Below are 19355 nucleotides of genomic sequence, written 5' to 3' on the forward strand. Positions count from 1 at the left end.
CCAGAGAGGCCCTAGAGCCCCCATTGAGAATGGCTGGTTTAAACTTTCCCACCTTACCCAAATATGACATGATAATTTCTGGTATTGTTGTTTCTGCAATTCTGAAAGCGTCTAGTCTTTTCTGTAGTTGTTACGAGTAAGAAAAAACATTAGTTAAGATGTGTCAGCAGGAGGACTTTTGCTAACTTCAAGACATCAGCAATAAGCAGTTGCTCCTGTATATAAATTATGTCATTCCGTTGTACTACTGCATGAATGGGAGAATGACCATGGGGAATGCAAAACAGAGCAGGCTGCTGGAATAGGTAAAAAAGGAGGGTGAGGTGCGTTGAGCTTTCAAGTAACAGACCTTGAATTTCTGTGAGCCTATTCAAATCCGTTCAATAGGCCATTGGGAGGAGTACTACAGAACCTGCAAGATGAGCACAGATCAAGTGGAAATGCAGGCCTGGTCACCTGGGATCAAGAGCTTGAGAGATAGAGACAACGGAAGTAGTTTGGCATCATTGTGTGCACGGAACTTGTGTGGGCGAGGGGAGATGAAGAACTCGTTAAGGCGTGGTGAAGGGGGATGGTTGTGGGTGAAGAACTTGTTAAAGTGTGGTCTAAGATGGATGAAGAACTCATGGGCCCTTAATGAATCTTTATCTTGTCTATATAAAGTACATTGTTTGACATGATGAGTTTCTCCAGCATAGTATTTTTTCTGGGATCAAGAATTGATTGTTTTTTCCCAACTGGCATTGATGTGATTGAAGTGAGACATGCCACTTCCTGGCAGTGCATTGCCACAACAGTGAAAGTGGTGGCTGCATGCAGACTCCACACAGGGATTGGCGGTATCCACAATGGAACCTCCTCCTGATTTCAGGCACTCTGATAAGGATAATAGTGAAGGCGATCAGTGGGCAGATCATTGCCCTTTTTCTTGGAACAACAATGATCAGATTTTCAATCCCACATTTTCCAAACAACAATACAGATATTTACTTCTAATCCTGGATGGTTTTCAATTAATAGGAAGTGGATTATTTAAGATTAAGTGTTTCGGTAACTGCTGTAACTCAGTTCAAAGGTACAGTGTGAGTAGAGGTGCATCTTCTTGAAAGGAAGCCATCATGTCCGCATATTAGTAAATGAGTGAAACGGAAATATTAGGGAATGGAAATGTGATGTAAACCTTCATAAATAAATTACCCCGGTCATTAATTTTTAAAATTATTTCTTTCCATCCCCTTACAAGTTTAAAGTCTGCACCATTGCCAACAATGGCAAACATGCAGAGATACACTGGAAAAAAAAAGTATGAAAAAATGGCCAAGAAGAGCTAAAATGCAGCTTTGTTCTCCTGCAATGGTTTCTCTTCCATCCCGAATGGTCAACTCTTGTCTCCTGGAGTTTATTCTTGATTACCTCGTCTACATACTGTGGTGAATTATTGTTGTCTTTGGGCAGATGGTCAACTTCCATAAACAAAGTGATGTCATTTGACTCTGGTCATCCGACCTCACAACCTCATCTTTGCTATCAGACTGGCAAGTAGTGAAAGAGCCTCAACTTGCTCCAGGCAATATGAAGCCATTGATATCAGCTCCCATTGCAAACTCTGCTGCCCAACCCTTAACCCAGTGCTCTAAGTCAGGAAATAGATTTTGTAGGTCTCAAAGGCAAGGACTCTTGACACACAGTTTTAGTAGTAAAGGATTTTATTTACAGATGGCAAATGTGGAAAATGGCATCGGGGGAACATACACATATGCATAATTTACAGCAAGCATGGAAAGTAGTGGCAATGAAACACATACGTGCGCAATTTATAGCGAGCGTGGGAAAGTAGTAGAGGCAATGAAACAATTATGTGCACAATTTACAGACGAATGTAGGAAAATTGCAGCAGGGATGAAACACCCCCTCCCCGAAATGATACACATAATAATTGAGAGGAAAAAAATCAATAGTTACCCACCTTGACTCAGTGCAGGCTTTATACTACTAGGGACACTAATTAAACATATTCCCAACCCTACAAGAGTGCACACATTACTAACAATTTCTCCTGCGCTGTTCCATGGTTCTAGGCCTAGAGTGAAGTAGGAAAAAACTAAGCACACATAGTGCCCTTTATTATAGTGCCGGGGGCGGGGGGGGGGGGGGGAGTTTCCAACCCAGGTCATTCACAAGGGACCAATGGCTCAGTGCCAGCAAAGACAATCCAATTACAACAGCCAATGCCCCATGGCCAAGTACAAGCAGGCTGGACAGTCATGCCCAGGTAATTTACAGGAGACCAATGGCTCGGTGACAACAAGGTTAAGATGATTACAAAGACCAAATGTAAAAGAATTTAAGTTGGCCAACAGCAAGGTGTGCACTAATTGAGGTGGAGATGGGCCAAACCTTGATTGGCAAGTGGTGTGTCCTCCAACAAGGTAGTGAGCAGTGCTGTCCCTTCCTGAGCATTCACTTACACTGAACTGAAACACATAAAACCTTGTTATCCTGAATGACGATTAACTGAACTTCAGACCCTACATTATATCCATTGCCAGGAACTGCAGTCCTACTGCAGCAAGGGTTGCCAGTATTCTTTCCTCCACTAGCATTCTTGCCTCCTTACCTGTGATTTTGTTTGAAATGGAGTATACAATTTAAATATCCATTCCTGTTTTGCACACTTCAGTATTCTCATCTATCCACAGATACCAATTTATTTATTTTACACCCATGACAATCTGCCTTTCTGAAATGATTTTTCTTTAAATGAATTTCAATTTTTGGTCCTTCAAGTTTTATCAGTTTCTCTTCCATTTTCTTTGCCTGCACCTTTGCTGAACACATGATGTGCTTCCCCTCCCTTTTTCTCACTACTCACGGGAAGCTTCTTTTTGTCATTCTTTCTTTACAAACAACTGCAAAATCTTGCATGTTCATCGTCAAATTATGCCCCTAAGCACAATTTTACTCTTGTTGCAATCTCATCCATTTAGATGTTATCAGTGGTAATTAATGAAAACTCTAATGTAAGATAAATGGAGTAAAACACGTAAATCTGCATATGCCGTGATTGAAGTAAAAACACAATGCTGAAGAAACTCATCAGGTCAAACAGTGTACTTTCTATACCAAAGATAAATAGATATAACCAATATTTTGGGATTGAGCCTTTCATCAAGGTATGAGCTAAATATAGGCAAGTACCTGAATAAAGGAGAGGGGCAAGGGAAGGAGCACAGGCTCACAGGTTAGATAAGATACTAACAGAGTCTCCATCATATCCCAAGCTGTAAGTTGTTCGACTGGTAGGTAGGCACCAGTTTATACCATTTTGCACACTGGATGGGACGTTCAAGGACTGCCTGATTATTGAAGGACAGTATTGCCAGGTTGTGTAATGAATAACCAGTGTGAGGGATAAACCTTCTGTGTCTGCACTAATCTACCTGTTGCAGGTACATAATGGAAATGAAGAGTGTAACTATAACACATCCTCATAGAGCACTAGTCCCACCTTCACATGAAAGATGCCTTTAATGTGGTGTGTAATTGTGCTAAATGGAAGAGATTTTGAACAGATCTGACAGCTCGGAACTGGGTCCCCATGAATTACTTAGATCATCAGCGAGAGCAGAATTGTATTCCAATGTAACCACACAGCCTGTCACATCTACCATTCTATAATTGGTATTAAGATTAAAGTTCAACAAGGAATCAACAGTGTAACGCATATCATGAACAGAAACAAGTGTACTTAAAACTAAACTGTTAAAGCTGCAATACGTTGAGAGTGCTTTCCAAGGAATGACTGGCCTTCTAGCAGCCTACTATATATAGAATTGGAGGGTTCCATTTGTTGGAGAGTCACTGAGGGAACACAAAGGTGATTATTCAAATTCTGTATTGTGGTTAAATTTATAATGTTTATTTTTTAATGGCTGTACATTTACATTTGGACAAGTGGATTGTTGATGGCAGAAGGAATAAAGGAGAAATTGATGTTCTTACTGTTGTGGTTTGGATGAGAGGTTCATGTTACACTGGGGAACTGGAATTAGTTGGTGATAGTGCATTTAAATGAGTTAATTGAAAATAGTCCAGGAGGTAAGGGTTTGTATAGGTTGTCTACCTTAAAAGGATAACGTTTCTCTCTATGTTCATAGATAAATTCTAAGGCGACACAAGTTTGGGTTAGGTCAATGGTGTTCAAGACAGGTGATCCAGATCTCTACAGGAAGGCCAGGTACAACTTACAGAAGGCTATATTAGCAACAAAGGGGCAATTCTGAGTGAAGCTAGAAACAAAATCAGATACTCACCAGCTATGGTGAAGCCCAACATCATAAAAAGCTGTGATGCTTCACTAACCAATGATCTGAACACCTTTATGCTCATCTTCAAAAGAGAATTCAATGAAAATCTCTGCAGAAGCTGGTGACCTTCTGATATCTGTCTCTGATGCCAATGACAAAACAAGTTTTACGAGGGTGAAACCCTCACAAGGCGTCAGGTCCTGATGGCATATCTGCCATGGAACTGAAAATCTCTGCCAAACAACAAGCTTGAGAGTTCACAGACATTCTGACTGGTTGCATCACTGTCTGCTGTGGAGCTGCCAATTCACAGGACAGGAAAAGGCTACAGAGAGTTGTGTTTGATGCCCAGTGCCATCATGGGCATTAGTCTTCACTTCATGAAGAACATCTGCAAGAGATGTTTTCTCAAGTAAGCTGCCTCCATCATCAAGGACCCTCACCTCCCAGGCCTGACCTCTTCTCACTTCTACCATCAGGAAGGAGGTACAGGAACCTGAAGCCAATGGTACAAAAACAGCTTCTTTCCCTCTGCCATCAGATTTCTGAATAGACAATGAACCACAGACAATACTTCACTTCCTCTCTTGTTTTGCACTAATTTATTTATTTAAAGAAATATAATTTATAGCAATTTTTGCACCTGTAACGCTGCCACAAAACGATGAATTTTGTTACACATCTTGATAATAAATTCTGATTCTAGTTGCTGTTATTTGGTTCTGAATCTTTGCTGGGCCTATAGGTTTCTGAACAAAGTTGACTCCCACATCCATCCTATAAAAGAAAATCAATGTCCTATGCCAAGTGGGTGTATTTTTATCATTGGTCATAGGCATTTCCAATTTATCAGGAACTTCATGATAAATATCATTGTGTCTTGTCTTATGTAGGCAACCCCAGTAAAATCTTTATCTGAATCTCCCCCACCCCCACCTCCCCGACAAAACTTGTTGGTGCCTACATTCTCTTGTAAGATGCCATGAACTCAATACAGTAAAAGCCCTAAAATCTGGGGCTTGGATTTTTTGATTTTCCAGATTCTTGGGCAGTACTTTTAAAATTCAAATTTAAGGAGGAATAAAGAAGAGAAGAACAGGTAAATTTTGATAGTTTATTCATTAGCAAAAAATACGCTTCATTTACCAAAACGAGCAGTCTTAAAGAAAAATAAAGTCAACACTTGACAAAAATGTATATATTACATTTTTCACTGCAAAAATGCATTGAAATTATGTTTTAAAATGAATATTGTAAAAGAAAATTACAGTATACAAATTAATTTCTTCTGGATAAAATGAATAGGCGTGGTCGCTGGTTGCCGCTGTTCATTTGTGGTGCTTTCACACGCATGCACGCACACACACACAAAAGCCTGCTAAATTTAAAAAGTTTAAGAACTGGATTCTTGGGTGGTCCGGATCTCAGGCATCTGGAATTTTTTGACTTTTACTGTACCTTCATCAAGATCTGACCATTGACAAGAACCAATGGTCATGAGTGATCTTCTTCAGCACTGATTTCTCCTCTTCTCACATTGCAAAATCAGACTGTAATCCTTGATGATCTGAAATAATAAAAGTAAATCAAGTTATGCTTGAAGGGGAATAGAGAGAGGATAAGAGATTTATGTTTACACCACCTGCAGCTCTGAAAATCTTAAGCAATTGCAAGTAGAAGGGAGAGGTCATAGGGTTAGAGGTGATGATCTGCAAGTTTGATGATATCAGGAGTTCCATTGATTGAAATTTCAGCCATTTGAGTCCGAATTGTGACCAGTGCTGGCTGTACGATGGGGTAAAGGCACCCACCCATTGGTTAATTGTGTTCTAATTTTTGGTGACTTTGTCTACAAGAGAGAGGCAAGTATGTTAGTGAATTTCATGTGGGTGATGTGGCTGGCATACTTCAAGAGCTTACAAGATGACTAATCTATGCAATGAGAGTCCCAATGAAATAAATGATTAGGAGGTGAGTAGTGTGGGTATAAGGCATCGAATGATCCATTTTGGTCTTTTTAGTCATTTATTAGGAGTTGGCATCAGAGGCAAGGTGAGCGTTGACAGATCATTCCAAACGTCGCGTTAAGAAGGTGGTAGGGGATGACAATGAAGCAAAGGTTTTTTTTTAAGTCAGCTCTATGGGTGTGATAGTACAGATCTATCACCAATGTACATAGTGTATATAGTTACTGTATCTAGACTGTGCTTACAGCGATTGGCTGAGAGCTAAGCCACACCTATTGTTTGGGCCTTAAAGGGTTGTGTCCCTAGCCAGGTCGGATCATTCCGGACTGGTCGGCCACCTGTGAAGAGCTCCGGTCTTTTGCTAATAAAAGCCTTGGTTTGGATCAACAAGTCTTTGGTTCTTTCGACGAGCTCTACAATTTTATTAGCAAAAAGAATTTTTTTTGAAAGGGATGGAGCGTTTAACTCGGCCAGAAAAACTTGATATCGACCCACAGTCAGCTACAGCCTTCAAAGCCTTTAAGTTCTGGCTGCTGAACTTTGAAAACTTCCTGAGATTCATTCAGGTAGAGGAGGATAACCAGCGTCTAACAGCATTGCTGTCTATGGTGTCCTTGAGAGTCTACGAGAACATCCAGGATGAGACCACTTACACCGCAGCCATAAAGGTACTGAAGGAACTGTATGATCAACCGGTGAACAGAGTTCATGCCCGGCTCATGCTTGCGTCGAGGAAACAACAGCCCGGCGAGTCCAGCAGGGCATATTTACAAGTACTAAAGGCATTGGGCAAGGACTGTAACTGTGTGGACAAAACTGCTGCCGAGATCACTAGCGACCTCGTCCGGGATGCCTATGTGGCCGGGCTCCGATCGAACGAAGTGAGGCTGCGTTTGCTCGAACAAGGGGTAGAAAAACTAGAGGTCGTGGCCCGGATTGCAATCACAATGGAGGATGCAGCCTTAAAGTCCACCGAGCTCTCTAGGGACTGGACCCCTCGTTCTGATGTGAGTAAAGTGCCCTTCTACCCTACCCCTGACGGCCTGTCGGCTGCTGCTACCCTGCCCCGTGCGAACCCGAAATGTTATTTCTGCGGGAGGGACAAGCACAGCAGATCCCAGTGCCCAGCAAGAAAAGCCAGGTGCCAGAAGTGCCTTAAAAAGGGCCACTTTGCTGCAGTCTGTAGGTCTAAAATGGCCGCCAGCAAACACAGTGCCTCGTGTGAAGCTCAACCGCCACTATCCCATTCAAACTCTTCTTCCCCAGAGCTCTCGTCCAATGAGAGCGAGGGCTCCCCCGCACGGCAACGCCTGACGTCACGGAGACGCCGAACCCGGAAGGGGCAACCCACCGTCGCAACCATGGTGATGGCCTGCCTCTCGCCCCCGTGTGGAACACTTGACACTACCGCCGCTGCTGCCGCCGCCACAGCCACCCCCGGGGCCGACGCTACCGCCGCTGCTGCCGCCGCCACGGACACCACCGGGGCCGACGCTACCGCCGCTGCTGCCGCCGCCACAGCCACCCCCGGGGCCGCTGCTACCGCCGCTGCTGCTGCCGCCACAGACACCCCCGGGGCCGACGCTACCGCCTCCGCAGCCACCCCCGCGGCCAACCAGGTGCTCACCCTAGCGTCCATCGCTGACGACCGCCAGGGCCCGACCACCGATCACGAGCAACTACAAACCCCACTACTTACCATTCACCCGCCACAACAGCACTTCCGGGAGGTTCTCCAACCTGCTCCTCGAGCGTTGACTACGTCATCCCGTTGCGTGACGTCATCCCGTTGCGTGACGTCATCGCGCAAAACTCGCCTGTCAACTGCTTCAATAACATTAAACCAGCAATGCTCTCATCCCCTCACCAGAGCAATGGAACTGATTAAAGTGCATGGACACTACACCAATTGCTTATTTGACTCTGGGTCAACTGACAGTTTTATCCAGCCAGATCTGGCCCTCCGTTGGGGACTTGACATTATCCCCACTACCCAGAGGATCTCATTAGCGACGAGGTCGCACTCGACTGGGATAAAGGGGTATTGCATCGCCACGCTGGAAGTACAGGGCGTGACGGTCACCCACTTTAAATTATTCGTCCTTCCCCAATTGTGCGCCCCAGTGTTGCTGGGATTAGACTTCCAGTGTCAGTTCCAAACGGTGTCCCTACACTTTGGGGGACCCCACGCCCCCCTCTCGGTCTGCCATCGCCCCACTCCCGAAGCACCCGAGCAACCCGCCCCCGTGCCCCGGGGCCAATCCTGCGGCCTTTCCACACTCCGGATTGCCCCGCCAGCACTCTTCGCAAACCTCACCCCTGGCTGGAAGCCTGTGGCCACCAAAAGTCGGCAATATAGTTACGAAAACAGGCAATTCATTAGGAGTGAGGTGCGTAGATTGCTGGATGAGGGCATCATCGAACCCAGTTCAAGCCCCTGGAGAGCCCAGGTGGTGGTTGTCAAGAATGGGGAAAAACTACGGATGGTGGTCGACTACAGCCAGACCATTAACCGCTTCACACTCCTGGATGCGTACCCCCTGCCACGCATCACGGATGTGGTGAACCAGATCGCCCAGTACCGCATTTTCTCCACTATTGACCTACGTTCGGCCTACCACCAGCTCCCGATCCGCTGCGAGGACCGACCATTCACGGCCTTTGAAGCGAATGGGCGGCTATATCAATTTCTCAGGGTACCATTCGGGGTCACAAATGGTGTCGCGGTCTTCCAGCGGGAAATGGACAGGATGGTGGACCAGAACGGGCTAACCGCTACCTTCCCGTATCTGGACAATATCACCATCTGCGGCCACGACATGCAGGACCATGACGCCAACCTAGACAAATTTCTTCAAACTGCCCGTCAGCTAAACCTGACTTACAATTTGGACAAGTGTGTTTTCCGGACCACACGACTCGCTATTCTAGGTTGTGTGGTGGAAAACGGGATAGTCATGCCAGATCCTGACGGCATGCGTCCCTTAATGGACTTACCCCCCCCACATACCCAGAAAGCTCTCAAACGCTGCCTGGGCCTTTTCTCTTATTACGCACAATGGGTTCCAAACTACGCCGACAAGGCACGTCCTCTTATCAAGACCACCTCTTTTCCCCTCTCGACCGAAGCCACAGCGGCTTTCGATCGAATCAAATCTGACATCGCTGCTGCGACGCTGCACGCGATCGATGAGTCTGTCCCGTTTCAAGTCGAGAGCGATGCATCCGACTTCGCCCTGGCAGCCACCTTGAACCAGGCCGGTCGGCCTGTAGCCTTCTTCTCCAGAACCCTCCAGGGTCCGGAGAGTAGACACTCCTCGATCGAGAAGGAGGCCCAGGCCATAGTTGAAGCGGTACGTCGTTGGAGACATTACCTCGCTGGGAGGCGCTTTACACTGTTGACTGATCAACGCGCGGTCTCCTTCATGTTCAGCAACACCCAGCGTGGTAAGATAAAAAACGACAAAATCGCCAGATGGAGAATCGAACTCTCCACCTTTAACTATGACATCCTGTACCGGCCTGGTAAGCTCAACGACCCGCCTGACGCGCTCTCCAGGGGGACGTGCGCCAGCATACAGATGGACAGACTACGGAAACTCCATGAGGCGCTCTGTCATCCAGGGGTCACTAGGTTTGCTCACTTTGTCAAGGCGCGCAACTTACCCTACACAGTTGAGGAGATCCGCTCCATGACCCGAGCCTGTTCGGTGTGCGCCGAATGCAAGCCCCACTTCTTCCGTCCGGATAACTCCCACGTCATCAAAGCCACCCGCCCCTTCGAGCGTCTTAGCGTAGACTTTAAGGGACCCCTACCGTCGACCAACCGTAATACCTACATCCTTACGGCCATCGACGAATACTCCCGCTTCCCATTCGCTGTGGCCTGCCCAGACACCACTGCCACCTCAGTGATACAGGCCCTTCACAGTATTTTCACCATCTTCGGGTACCCCAATTCCATCCACAGTGATAGGGGGTCCTCATTCATGAGTGCAGAGCTGCAACAGTACCTTCTGGAGTGTGGCATTGCTTCAAGCAGGACCACGAGCTATAACCCACGCGGTAATGGCCAGGTCGAGAGGGAGAATGCCACCATATGGAGAGCGGTTACACTGGCTCTCCGGTCTAAAGGTCTCCCCACCTCTCACTGGCAGGAGGTTCTCACTAGTGCCTTACACTCCATCCGCTCCCTCCTATGTACTGCAACAAATGCCACCCCCCACGAAAGGATGTTCCTTTTCCCGAGGAAATCCGAATCGGGAACCACTGTACCGGCATGGCTCACCGTCCCTGGCCCCGTCCTTTTGCGACGCCACGTCCGGCACTCAAAGAATGACCCCTTGGTCGACCGAGTGACTCTACTCCACGCGAACCCACATTACGCATACGTGGAGTTCCCAGACGGGCGGGAGGACACTGTTTCGGTGCGGGACCTAGCTCAGGACGCGGTAGACCCAGCAAACCCCCCAACTCCTTATGCTCCAGGCCCCGTGCCGCAACAGAAGGACCAACAGCACCCCAATGACTCGGGCCACCCTGCCGACAAAACGACTGGGGAATTGAGCGACGGAGCAGTCGCACCCGATGAGCCCGCTGGTGACACCACTCCAGCGACCCCAATCCCGGCACCACGGCGGTCACGCCGGATGGTCAGACCCCCTGACCGCTACAGTCCTTGACCTACCCCTTCCTTTTCATTCTCTCCCTCGTTTTTGTTTTTTTTTTTTCCCGGGTCAATTCTCCAAGAAGGGGTGAATGTGATAGTACAGATCTATCACCAATGTACATAGTGTATATAGTTACTGTATCTAGACTGTGCTTACAGCGATTGGCTGAGAGCTAAGCCACACCTATTGTTTGGGCCTTAAAGGGTTGTGTCCCTAGCCAGGTCGGATCATTCCGGACTGGTCGGCCACCTGTGAAGAGCTCCGGTCTTTTGCTAATAAAAGCCTTGGTTTGGATCAACAAGTCTTTGGTTCTTTCGACGAGCTCTACAATGGGCTATAAGTGGGGTCACATAGAAGCCAAAACAGGTAAGGACCCAGATGAGTTATTATGCCAGAACGGCACTCTTTGGGATGATCATTTCTGAGTCCACGCAAATTCCATCTTATTGATTGAATGTAAATTCTATCACTGTCATGGTGAGATTTGATTTCAGTTCTTTGGGTTATTAATCCAGGTCTATTCAGATTTCTTAAACTTCTGTGCCACCACTGTACCCTGATGGCAGGAAATGGCACTTGAAGACATATTCACTGACCTTAACAATATTTTCAACATCATTAATCTCACGTTCCCACCTTAATGCCCTCAGAGATTGCCACCTGGCCTTTGACATCTGCAGCTATCTTATTTCTGCTGACTTCTGACCTATGTTGGGCTTTTCTTCACTATTTTTGGGGAACATAGAAACTAGGAGCAGGAGAAGTCCACTTGACTCAGCAAGCCTCCAATGCCCCATCATGACTGATCTTCCCCCAGACTAATCTTTGCTTTGCCAGTTCCCCATAGCCCTCAATTCCACAACTTTTCCAAATCATCGAGCCTCCATCAAGATAGAGAACTCTAGGGATTAGCTGCCCTCTGTGAGAAGTTCCTGCAAACTTCAACATTAAATCACCATTCCCCAATATTGCAGCTCTGTTCCCAGTTCAAGATTCTCTCACTACTATCTTGGTATCTACCCTGTCATGCTTGTTAATGATCTTCTAAAACCATAGAACGACATAATACAGAAATCGGCCCTTCAGTTCAACTCATCCATGGCGACCAATTTGCCTCTCTGAACTAGTTTGTTTATCTGTGTTGGGCCCATATCCCTCCAAATCTTCTCTATCCATGTATTTGTTCAAATGTCTTTTAAATGTCATAATTTTGCTCTCCCGGCAGCTTATCTGGTAGGTCATTCCATATACCCCCACCCTTTGTGTGTTATTGATTGACCCCCAGAGCTCCTTTAAACTATTCTCATCTCATCTAAAGACTATGCCCTCTAGTTTTGAACTCTCTCATCCTGGCAAAAGGATGATGACAACTCATCTTATGCACCCCATGATTTTTCTAAATCTTTAAAACTTTTTTATGTTTTAATAACATCATTCCCAATTCTTTAAGCTCTAAGGCATATGGATCTAATTTCTTTAAATACCTATGACAAGCAACCCTATCACCCCAGGAATTAACCCATTTTGGATTGATTCCAATGCCATTATATGCATTCTTAAATAAAGGGACTAATAGTGTGTACAGTCCTCCAGCTGTGTCATCTACAATTGACGGTTGTCCATTGTCTGCTTACCCTCACCTTACACCTCTTCCCTTTAAGCCAGTGGCTCTCAACCTTTTTCTTTCCACTCATATACCACTTTAAGTAATCCCTATGTCATCGATGCTCTGTGATTGGTAAGGGATTGTTTAAGGTGGTATATAAGTGGGAAGGGAAGGTTTAGAATTACTGCTCTAGATCCAATTGTTACTGAAATATTTTGCTTGAGAAAAACGGTCATTGGCCCATTTCCTTTGGAGTTGTGAAACCATGCACATAATAAGTCAATTAGGTACGATTAAAACAGTGGTTTTCAAAGTTTTTCTTTCCACCCACATACCACCTTAAGCAATCCCTTACTAATCACAGAGCACCTATGACATAGGGAATACTTAAAGTGGTATGTGAATGGAAATAAAAAGGTTGAGAACCATTGCTTTAAGCAATGTGAGTTAGTCATAAGTATTGAACACTCAAGATAACAGGTCACCTGCTACTGAATACAGAGGTTCATACCTGACACTACAATCATTCAACAATTGCATAAGTCGGTGTTTATGCTTGTGTTACCTGGAAGCAGGGACTAAGTATGCACCATGATCTTTGTGCCTGTTTACAGGGGTTAACCATCCTCCTTTTACTTAATTGTAATCTCACTCGCAGCACGACATGTTTAGCGTAGCGGTTGGTGCAACAATATCACAGAGCCAGTGACCTGGGTTCGAATCCAGTGATGTCTGTAATGAGATTGTACGTTCTCCCCATATCTGCAAGGGTTTCCTCTGGGTGCTCAAGTTTCCTTCTCCAAAATGTAGGTTAACTGGGATATTTGGGTGGCACGGTCTTATGGGCGAGAAGGGCCTGTTATCTAAATTATAAATTTAATTTAAATTTTAAATTTAAAAATTTATATTTAGCTTTGCACATGTTTCTTGCTTACTTCATGTTTAGTCTTTCAGACTAACTGTGCCACTGTGTGGTAGCGGGAATGTGCATCGAGTCACCATCACTTTATTGCCGAGATCCATGGAAATTGAAAGCTGCATTTTATTTTTGAGCAGCACATTGAACCACCATCATCTAAATTTAATCAGTGGTACAACGAGCTATTTTAATCTCACTGAGTCAATATTAATAAGGTAGTGCCAATTTCATTTAAATTCACATTTTCTTTGAAATTTTCTCCAATTATTGCAAAACCAGAGAGAGTAAAGAAATGAAGGGACAAAGGCTACAAGATATAATGGAAGAATAATTAAAAGCTCCCTGAGGGCATTGGGAAAGCTGTACTTAAAAAGAAAGGCAAGAAATTTAATTAGAAATGTTTTAGATGATTTCTCTCTCTTAAAGGGAAACTGTGCTTGTGAAGCATATAGGATTCTTCAGGATGGATTTTGTGACCAAACTGCAACTAATGGGATGGTGGGGGGAGGGGGGGGGGTTTAAATGCCAGCATGCATAAAGGTTTGGTTATTGACCAGAAAACTGAGCATATAAATGAACATCTTTTTTCAAGACAGCAGGACAGGAGGGTATCACAAGGGCCTCATTTATTTATTATCAATATAAATATAAAATGCTCAAGCTTATTGAAAATAAAAAGCTAGCTGGCAGAGTACACTGTGGGAGCATCATGGTTAAGGGACTAAGAGAAATAATAGCAGATACAATGTGGACAAACCTGAAATAACTGTCTGGAATAATAGAAAACTAGTAAATATTGAGATCAAGAATTATTTTGTGTTTTTTTTTACAAGGAATGATGACAGTTAATATTCAGGTGTAGCAAATACTGTATATTTTGGCATATAAGTTGAGTCATGAAATCCTAAAAACAAATCTCAAAAAGTTGGGGGGGGGAGGTGGGGGTCGACTAATAAGCTGGATAAACTTTTGAGACCTTAACATCACCGAGAAAATCAGATTGCTATCGATTTGGTGAATAAGTCAATGCTGGAAGCACCTCCCCAGCGCTGGTGCCGCCACTCCCCGACACTTCCCCACCCCTGGGTGCCGCCATAACCACTCCTACCTGGGACCCTGAGGTCGCCATCGACGCTCATGTCTGGTAGGCCCAAGTTCCTCCTCCCGTCAGGAGCACGATGTTGCCACTCCAGCTCCGTGGGCCGCTTTGTTTTCCCTTGCAGTACTTAATTTACAGCTTTGTTATTTGCAATTGCGTTGCTTTAAAATTTTTTGGCTGTTCCTGGGAGGCCTGGACAGCCTGAAAAATGGGGGTTGACTTGTCCGCCAGATATAACACAAAACCATTAAAATGAGGCTAAAAGAGGGGGGGGTCAACCTATCTGCCGGTCGATTTATATGCCGAAATATATGGTAAATGCTTTGCTTGCCTTTATAGTAATCAGTTTGCAATATTAGAATCTTGCTCCAATTCTGTCAGGCTTTAATGAAACCAAACCTAAACAACTGACGACAACCTTAATCTCCTTACCTCAAAAATGATAAACACAGCAGAAGTTTACTCAATTATTTCCTGGGATGGGGCCGCTGCCTTTTGAGCAGAGGAGAGTAGCATGGTCTCTAAGGATTAGGAAAATGAGGCCACCTCATTGAAATGTACAAAAGCCTCATGAAGCACAACAAAGCAACTGGTGAGTAGTTGTATTCATTGGCAAGAGAATCCAGTACAAAGGGTCAGGAGGGAATGGGGGCAGCGCATCAATATCAGGGATTGATTATTTAGAATGAGATGAAGAGAAAATTCTTTAGTCAAAGGGTGTAAATCTCTCTTTGGAATCAGACCCAAGGAAGTGATGAGATTTTCCCTCCCTCACCCTTTTGTCTCTGACCTGGTGCTTTATCCATCTATGACCATCCAAGCGTGTGTTCTGGTTAAGGATGGTAGTGGGTTTCGAGGTACAGGTGGGTGACTGGCAGCTGATATTATTTTTGTAACTTTGTCATGCTTTAAATGATAGCTTCAACATCTTTTTGCAGTTATGTTAATAAAACGTTAAAGAATATTTTTTCTGTACCCAGCATAATTGACATTCATTCAGACCCTATATTTCCTGTTCGCTATTAAGTGGTTCAGTTCATTTCAGGATGCCACTGCCATTGTGTGTTAGTAATTGCAGCAAAAAGGTTGTGGAGGTGAAATAAACAGTTCTGGGTGTTAGAATAACATCCTGGTTTTGCCACAGCATGTGGTCAGACAGTGTTCTAATCACACCAAGCTGGTGTATAACATCTCGCCTGCTGCTTCAATCAATCTTCCAGCTCCTTATAGGAGAATATGTGTGTAATAAGTTGGAATGTTAGATTTCATCTTCAGACTCTTACTGGTACTGTTGATAAAAAGCAATAGAAGATGATTTCTGTTTTTAAAAAATGGTGTAACTGTCAACACTGAATCTAAGAAGATACCTGCCTAAAGCTTGGTCTTGATAACCATTGCTAGGATTTTCACAGTGAACATTTCCTCAGATCTCCTTTTAAATGAGGACACTGCCTTTGCCTTTCAGTAGCACCAAACTGTCTATAGCATTTGTAATGTTCGCCCCCAGTGGTGAATGAAGCACATTCTGGAGTTTCTTAAAAGTCGCGTGTTTACGCATCGTATTTAATTTCTTGTGACCTAATTGGAGCTCACTCTCATTATAGTTCATTGCGTTGATCTTATTAAAACATCAAGTTTCCTTGAATCCATGGAATCATTCAATTGTCTGCTGTATCCACATCGTTGGCAATCATTCCCACTTTGCAGAAGCCAATAATGTTATACTTCCTTTCCTTTATCTGCAAGGTATGCTTAACGTTTTCCTACTTGTGACAATTTCCTAAGCTGTTTTAATTCTGTGCACCTGATCACACTTTGTAATGTCTTTCCATTGAAAGTTTTTATTTTTATTCCGATTTGCTGTAATATGCCACACAGCTAATGGAATTTGCAAGCCTTTACTTGGTCTCCCATGGAATTCCCGATTTCCTACCTCCTATCATTGAAAGATTCCACTTTCCATACCCTGAACCTGATGCTCTCAGGAACACTGTCCTCCAGGCTACCCTTCCTCTGTGGGCACCTGTCATAGAGCCAATATTAGAGCAAATTAGAAATGAGATGCAGGCTCATTTGTATTCCCCTCAACAAAATATTCAACAGTAGCATTCTCAAATTCAGAGAATGCAGTACGTTCCGGACTGCATTGCTCGAGCTTCGGTACCAACTGCAGTAAAAATAGTATCTCTATCAATGTATCCAAACTTGCTTCTCTTCTTCAGTAGGAGTCCAAAATCCAGATGCCTGAGATCTGGACCACCCAAAAATCCGGGCTTTACGAAAACTGCGAAACATTTTAAATTTAGCAGTGTGGGTGTGCGGGTAAGCACCACAACTCCAAAATACTGGATGTGGAAGAAGATGTTCTTAACCTGGTTGAGACACTGATTACATTTGAAGTGTCCAGACTGCTCGGGGACTGAGTTGACTTTATTTTTCTTTATAACTGCTCATTTTGATAAATGCTGTATTTGCTAATAAATCAACTAGCAGAATTTCTGTTTATCTCTTCTTTATTCCGCCTTAAATTTGAATTTTAGATGTACTGCCCAAGAATCCTGAAAATCCAAAAAAAAACAGTTTGTCTGTACTCGTCTGTGCATGCAATAGGGCTGTTTTCTGACTGGAACGTTCCGGACTGCATTACTCGAGCTTCGGTACCAACTGCAGTAAAAATAGTATCTCTATCAATGTATCCAAACTTGCTTCTCTTCTTCAGTAGGAGTCCAAAATCCAGATGCCTGAGATCTGGACCACCCAAAAATCCGGGCTTTATGAAAACTGTGAAACATTTTAAATTTAGCAGTGTGGGTGTGCGTGTAAGCACCACAGATGCACAGCGACAACAAGCTTCTATGCTTGTTGACCTTTTTTTGATAAATGAAGCATGCTGTATTTGCTAATGAATAAACTACCAAATTTCTGTTCATCTCTTCTTTATTCCACCTTTAATTTGAATTTGAGAAGTACTGGCCAAGAATCCAGAAAATTTTGAAAACCAGACCAACTCAATCCCTGAGCAGTCTGGATTTTCAGACTTCTACTGTACTTCTGTTGAACTGAAAGAATCCAATCAATATAAGAATTTTTCTCCAATAAAAGTCTCACCAATGTCCTATCAGATATTACATCCATAATAAATGGTCTTGTGCAGTGTTTAGCATATCATGACTTAACTCCCTGCTGCAGGAGTGTTTCAGAGAATGCGAACATTCACTCCTTCTATCTAGCGCTTTGTCATCAAAATAAATGATGTCCAACCAAACAAGTCATTGTTTCCAAAATGAACAAAAATGACAAGTTTCTTGGGCATCACAATAATCAATAATTTACCTCATGCTGAAATCTGACAGTTTTACACCTGGGAGTGAAAATCGCTAAAAACAAACTGAACTGGCAGTTCTTATAGTTACAGTTGTCTGTGTTCTGGTCATATATTTAAGCATTGAATCTTCTGAAACAAACCAGTGTGCTTTTTATTATTCTATTCCTCTTATAAATTGTTTATTCACACGGTGAATAGTATAAATTCATCTTTTACTTCTGCCTTTCAATCATTTCTGCAATAAATCCTTGCAGATTCAGATTGTCAGCTTTTCTTTGCGTACTTTAACTTCAGTTTCGGAGAGTGAAATAGGTGCACTGGATTACCAAATAATCTTCTTTCTTGAGAAACAAGTACTTGTTACACAAAATAAAGCTGGATAATTTTCCACCCCATAAAGTCTCTTGAAATTATCGCAGATTTCCTTTATTTTATGCTCTGACAATAGCCGAAATATTCTTGGTCTTGGGAATGCTCTCGTCAGCCATAGAAAGTGACCAGAGCTTTTTATCTTTTTCAATCACAGTTGAGAGCTTCACCCGTCACCCAGCAAAAATGCAAATTGTCTGTGGTGAAAGTACAGTTTTACATGAAAGAGCCAGATTCCGGCCGTTCGTGTTTGCCCTCTCTTCAATAGTTCTCGTGTATAACGTTCACTGTTAATTAACTGCATGTATCAGAGTTCAGCTGAAGGCAGGGAATTCCTTTATTTGGAATCATAACTCCAGGAAATATTCACAGTCAGATCCATAACGTATATGTGCACTTTTGCAGTAAAGTGGGTAACCAGATTAAGAGAGATTTTTGACCCTTGCTTAAATTGAGGCATGATGACACAAGAATGATACAATAGCTACTTGATCTAAAATAAAATCAAGGGAGTGAGCATCCTTGGGGAGAGAATTGTTATAAACTTGATTGATATCTCTCTCTCTCTCTCTGAGAGCGCCTGTTTGACTCTCTCTGCTTGCAAAACCACATGACCCCTTACAACAGCGAGCTCTCTTCCAGACAGCAACAGCTCCAATATGCTCTTTCATCTGTTGCATTTTGTGGAAGAGACCATAGTGGGACCACTGGATGCAGTAGATGATCCCTGCAGATTCACAAGTAAAATGTTGCTTCACTTGGAAGGATTGAGGCCTTAAAAAAAACTTATTAGTGTTTACAACAACAAAGTGCCATTAGGCAGGTATGCTGATATTCTCCAAGTTGCTTCACAAATAAAAAGATGCAAGAGAATGGACCTGTGGTGGAAGAGACCAGAATGGATTAGACTAAGGGTTATAAATTAGACTTTAAGGAAATACTTTAAGGTAAAGAGGGATCTTTGATTGTGGAATTAGTTAATAGTCATTGTTAAGACAAGTCAAGTTTATTGCCATTTGATTGTACAGGTACACGATTCTTTATCTGGAACCCTTGGGGGATAGTGTGTTCCGAATTTTGGATTTTTCCGGAT

The 19355-nt window shown here is 43.7% G+C and overlaps 1 protein-coding gene across 2 annotated transcripts in view; it reads left to right on the top strand.

Annotated features, from left to right (window-relative positions):
• The window catches only part of kcnh5b (potassium voltage-gated channel, subfamily H (eag-related), member 5b), a 329625-nt gene that overhangs the window by 79756 nt on the left and 230514 nt on the right, over positions 1 to 19355 (top strand). The gene's annotated exons all lie outside the window — the stretch shown is intronic.

This window comes from Narcine bancroftii, chromosome 2 (genome assembly GCF_036971445.1).
Source record: "Narcine bancroftii isolate sNarBan1 chromosome 2, sNarBan1.hap1, whole genome shotgun sequence".
In the NCBI taxonomy this organism is placed as follows: Eukaryota; Metazoa; Chordata; class Chondrichthyes; order Torpediniformes; family Narcinidae; genus Narcine; species Narcine bancroftii.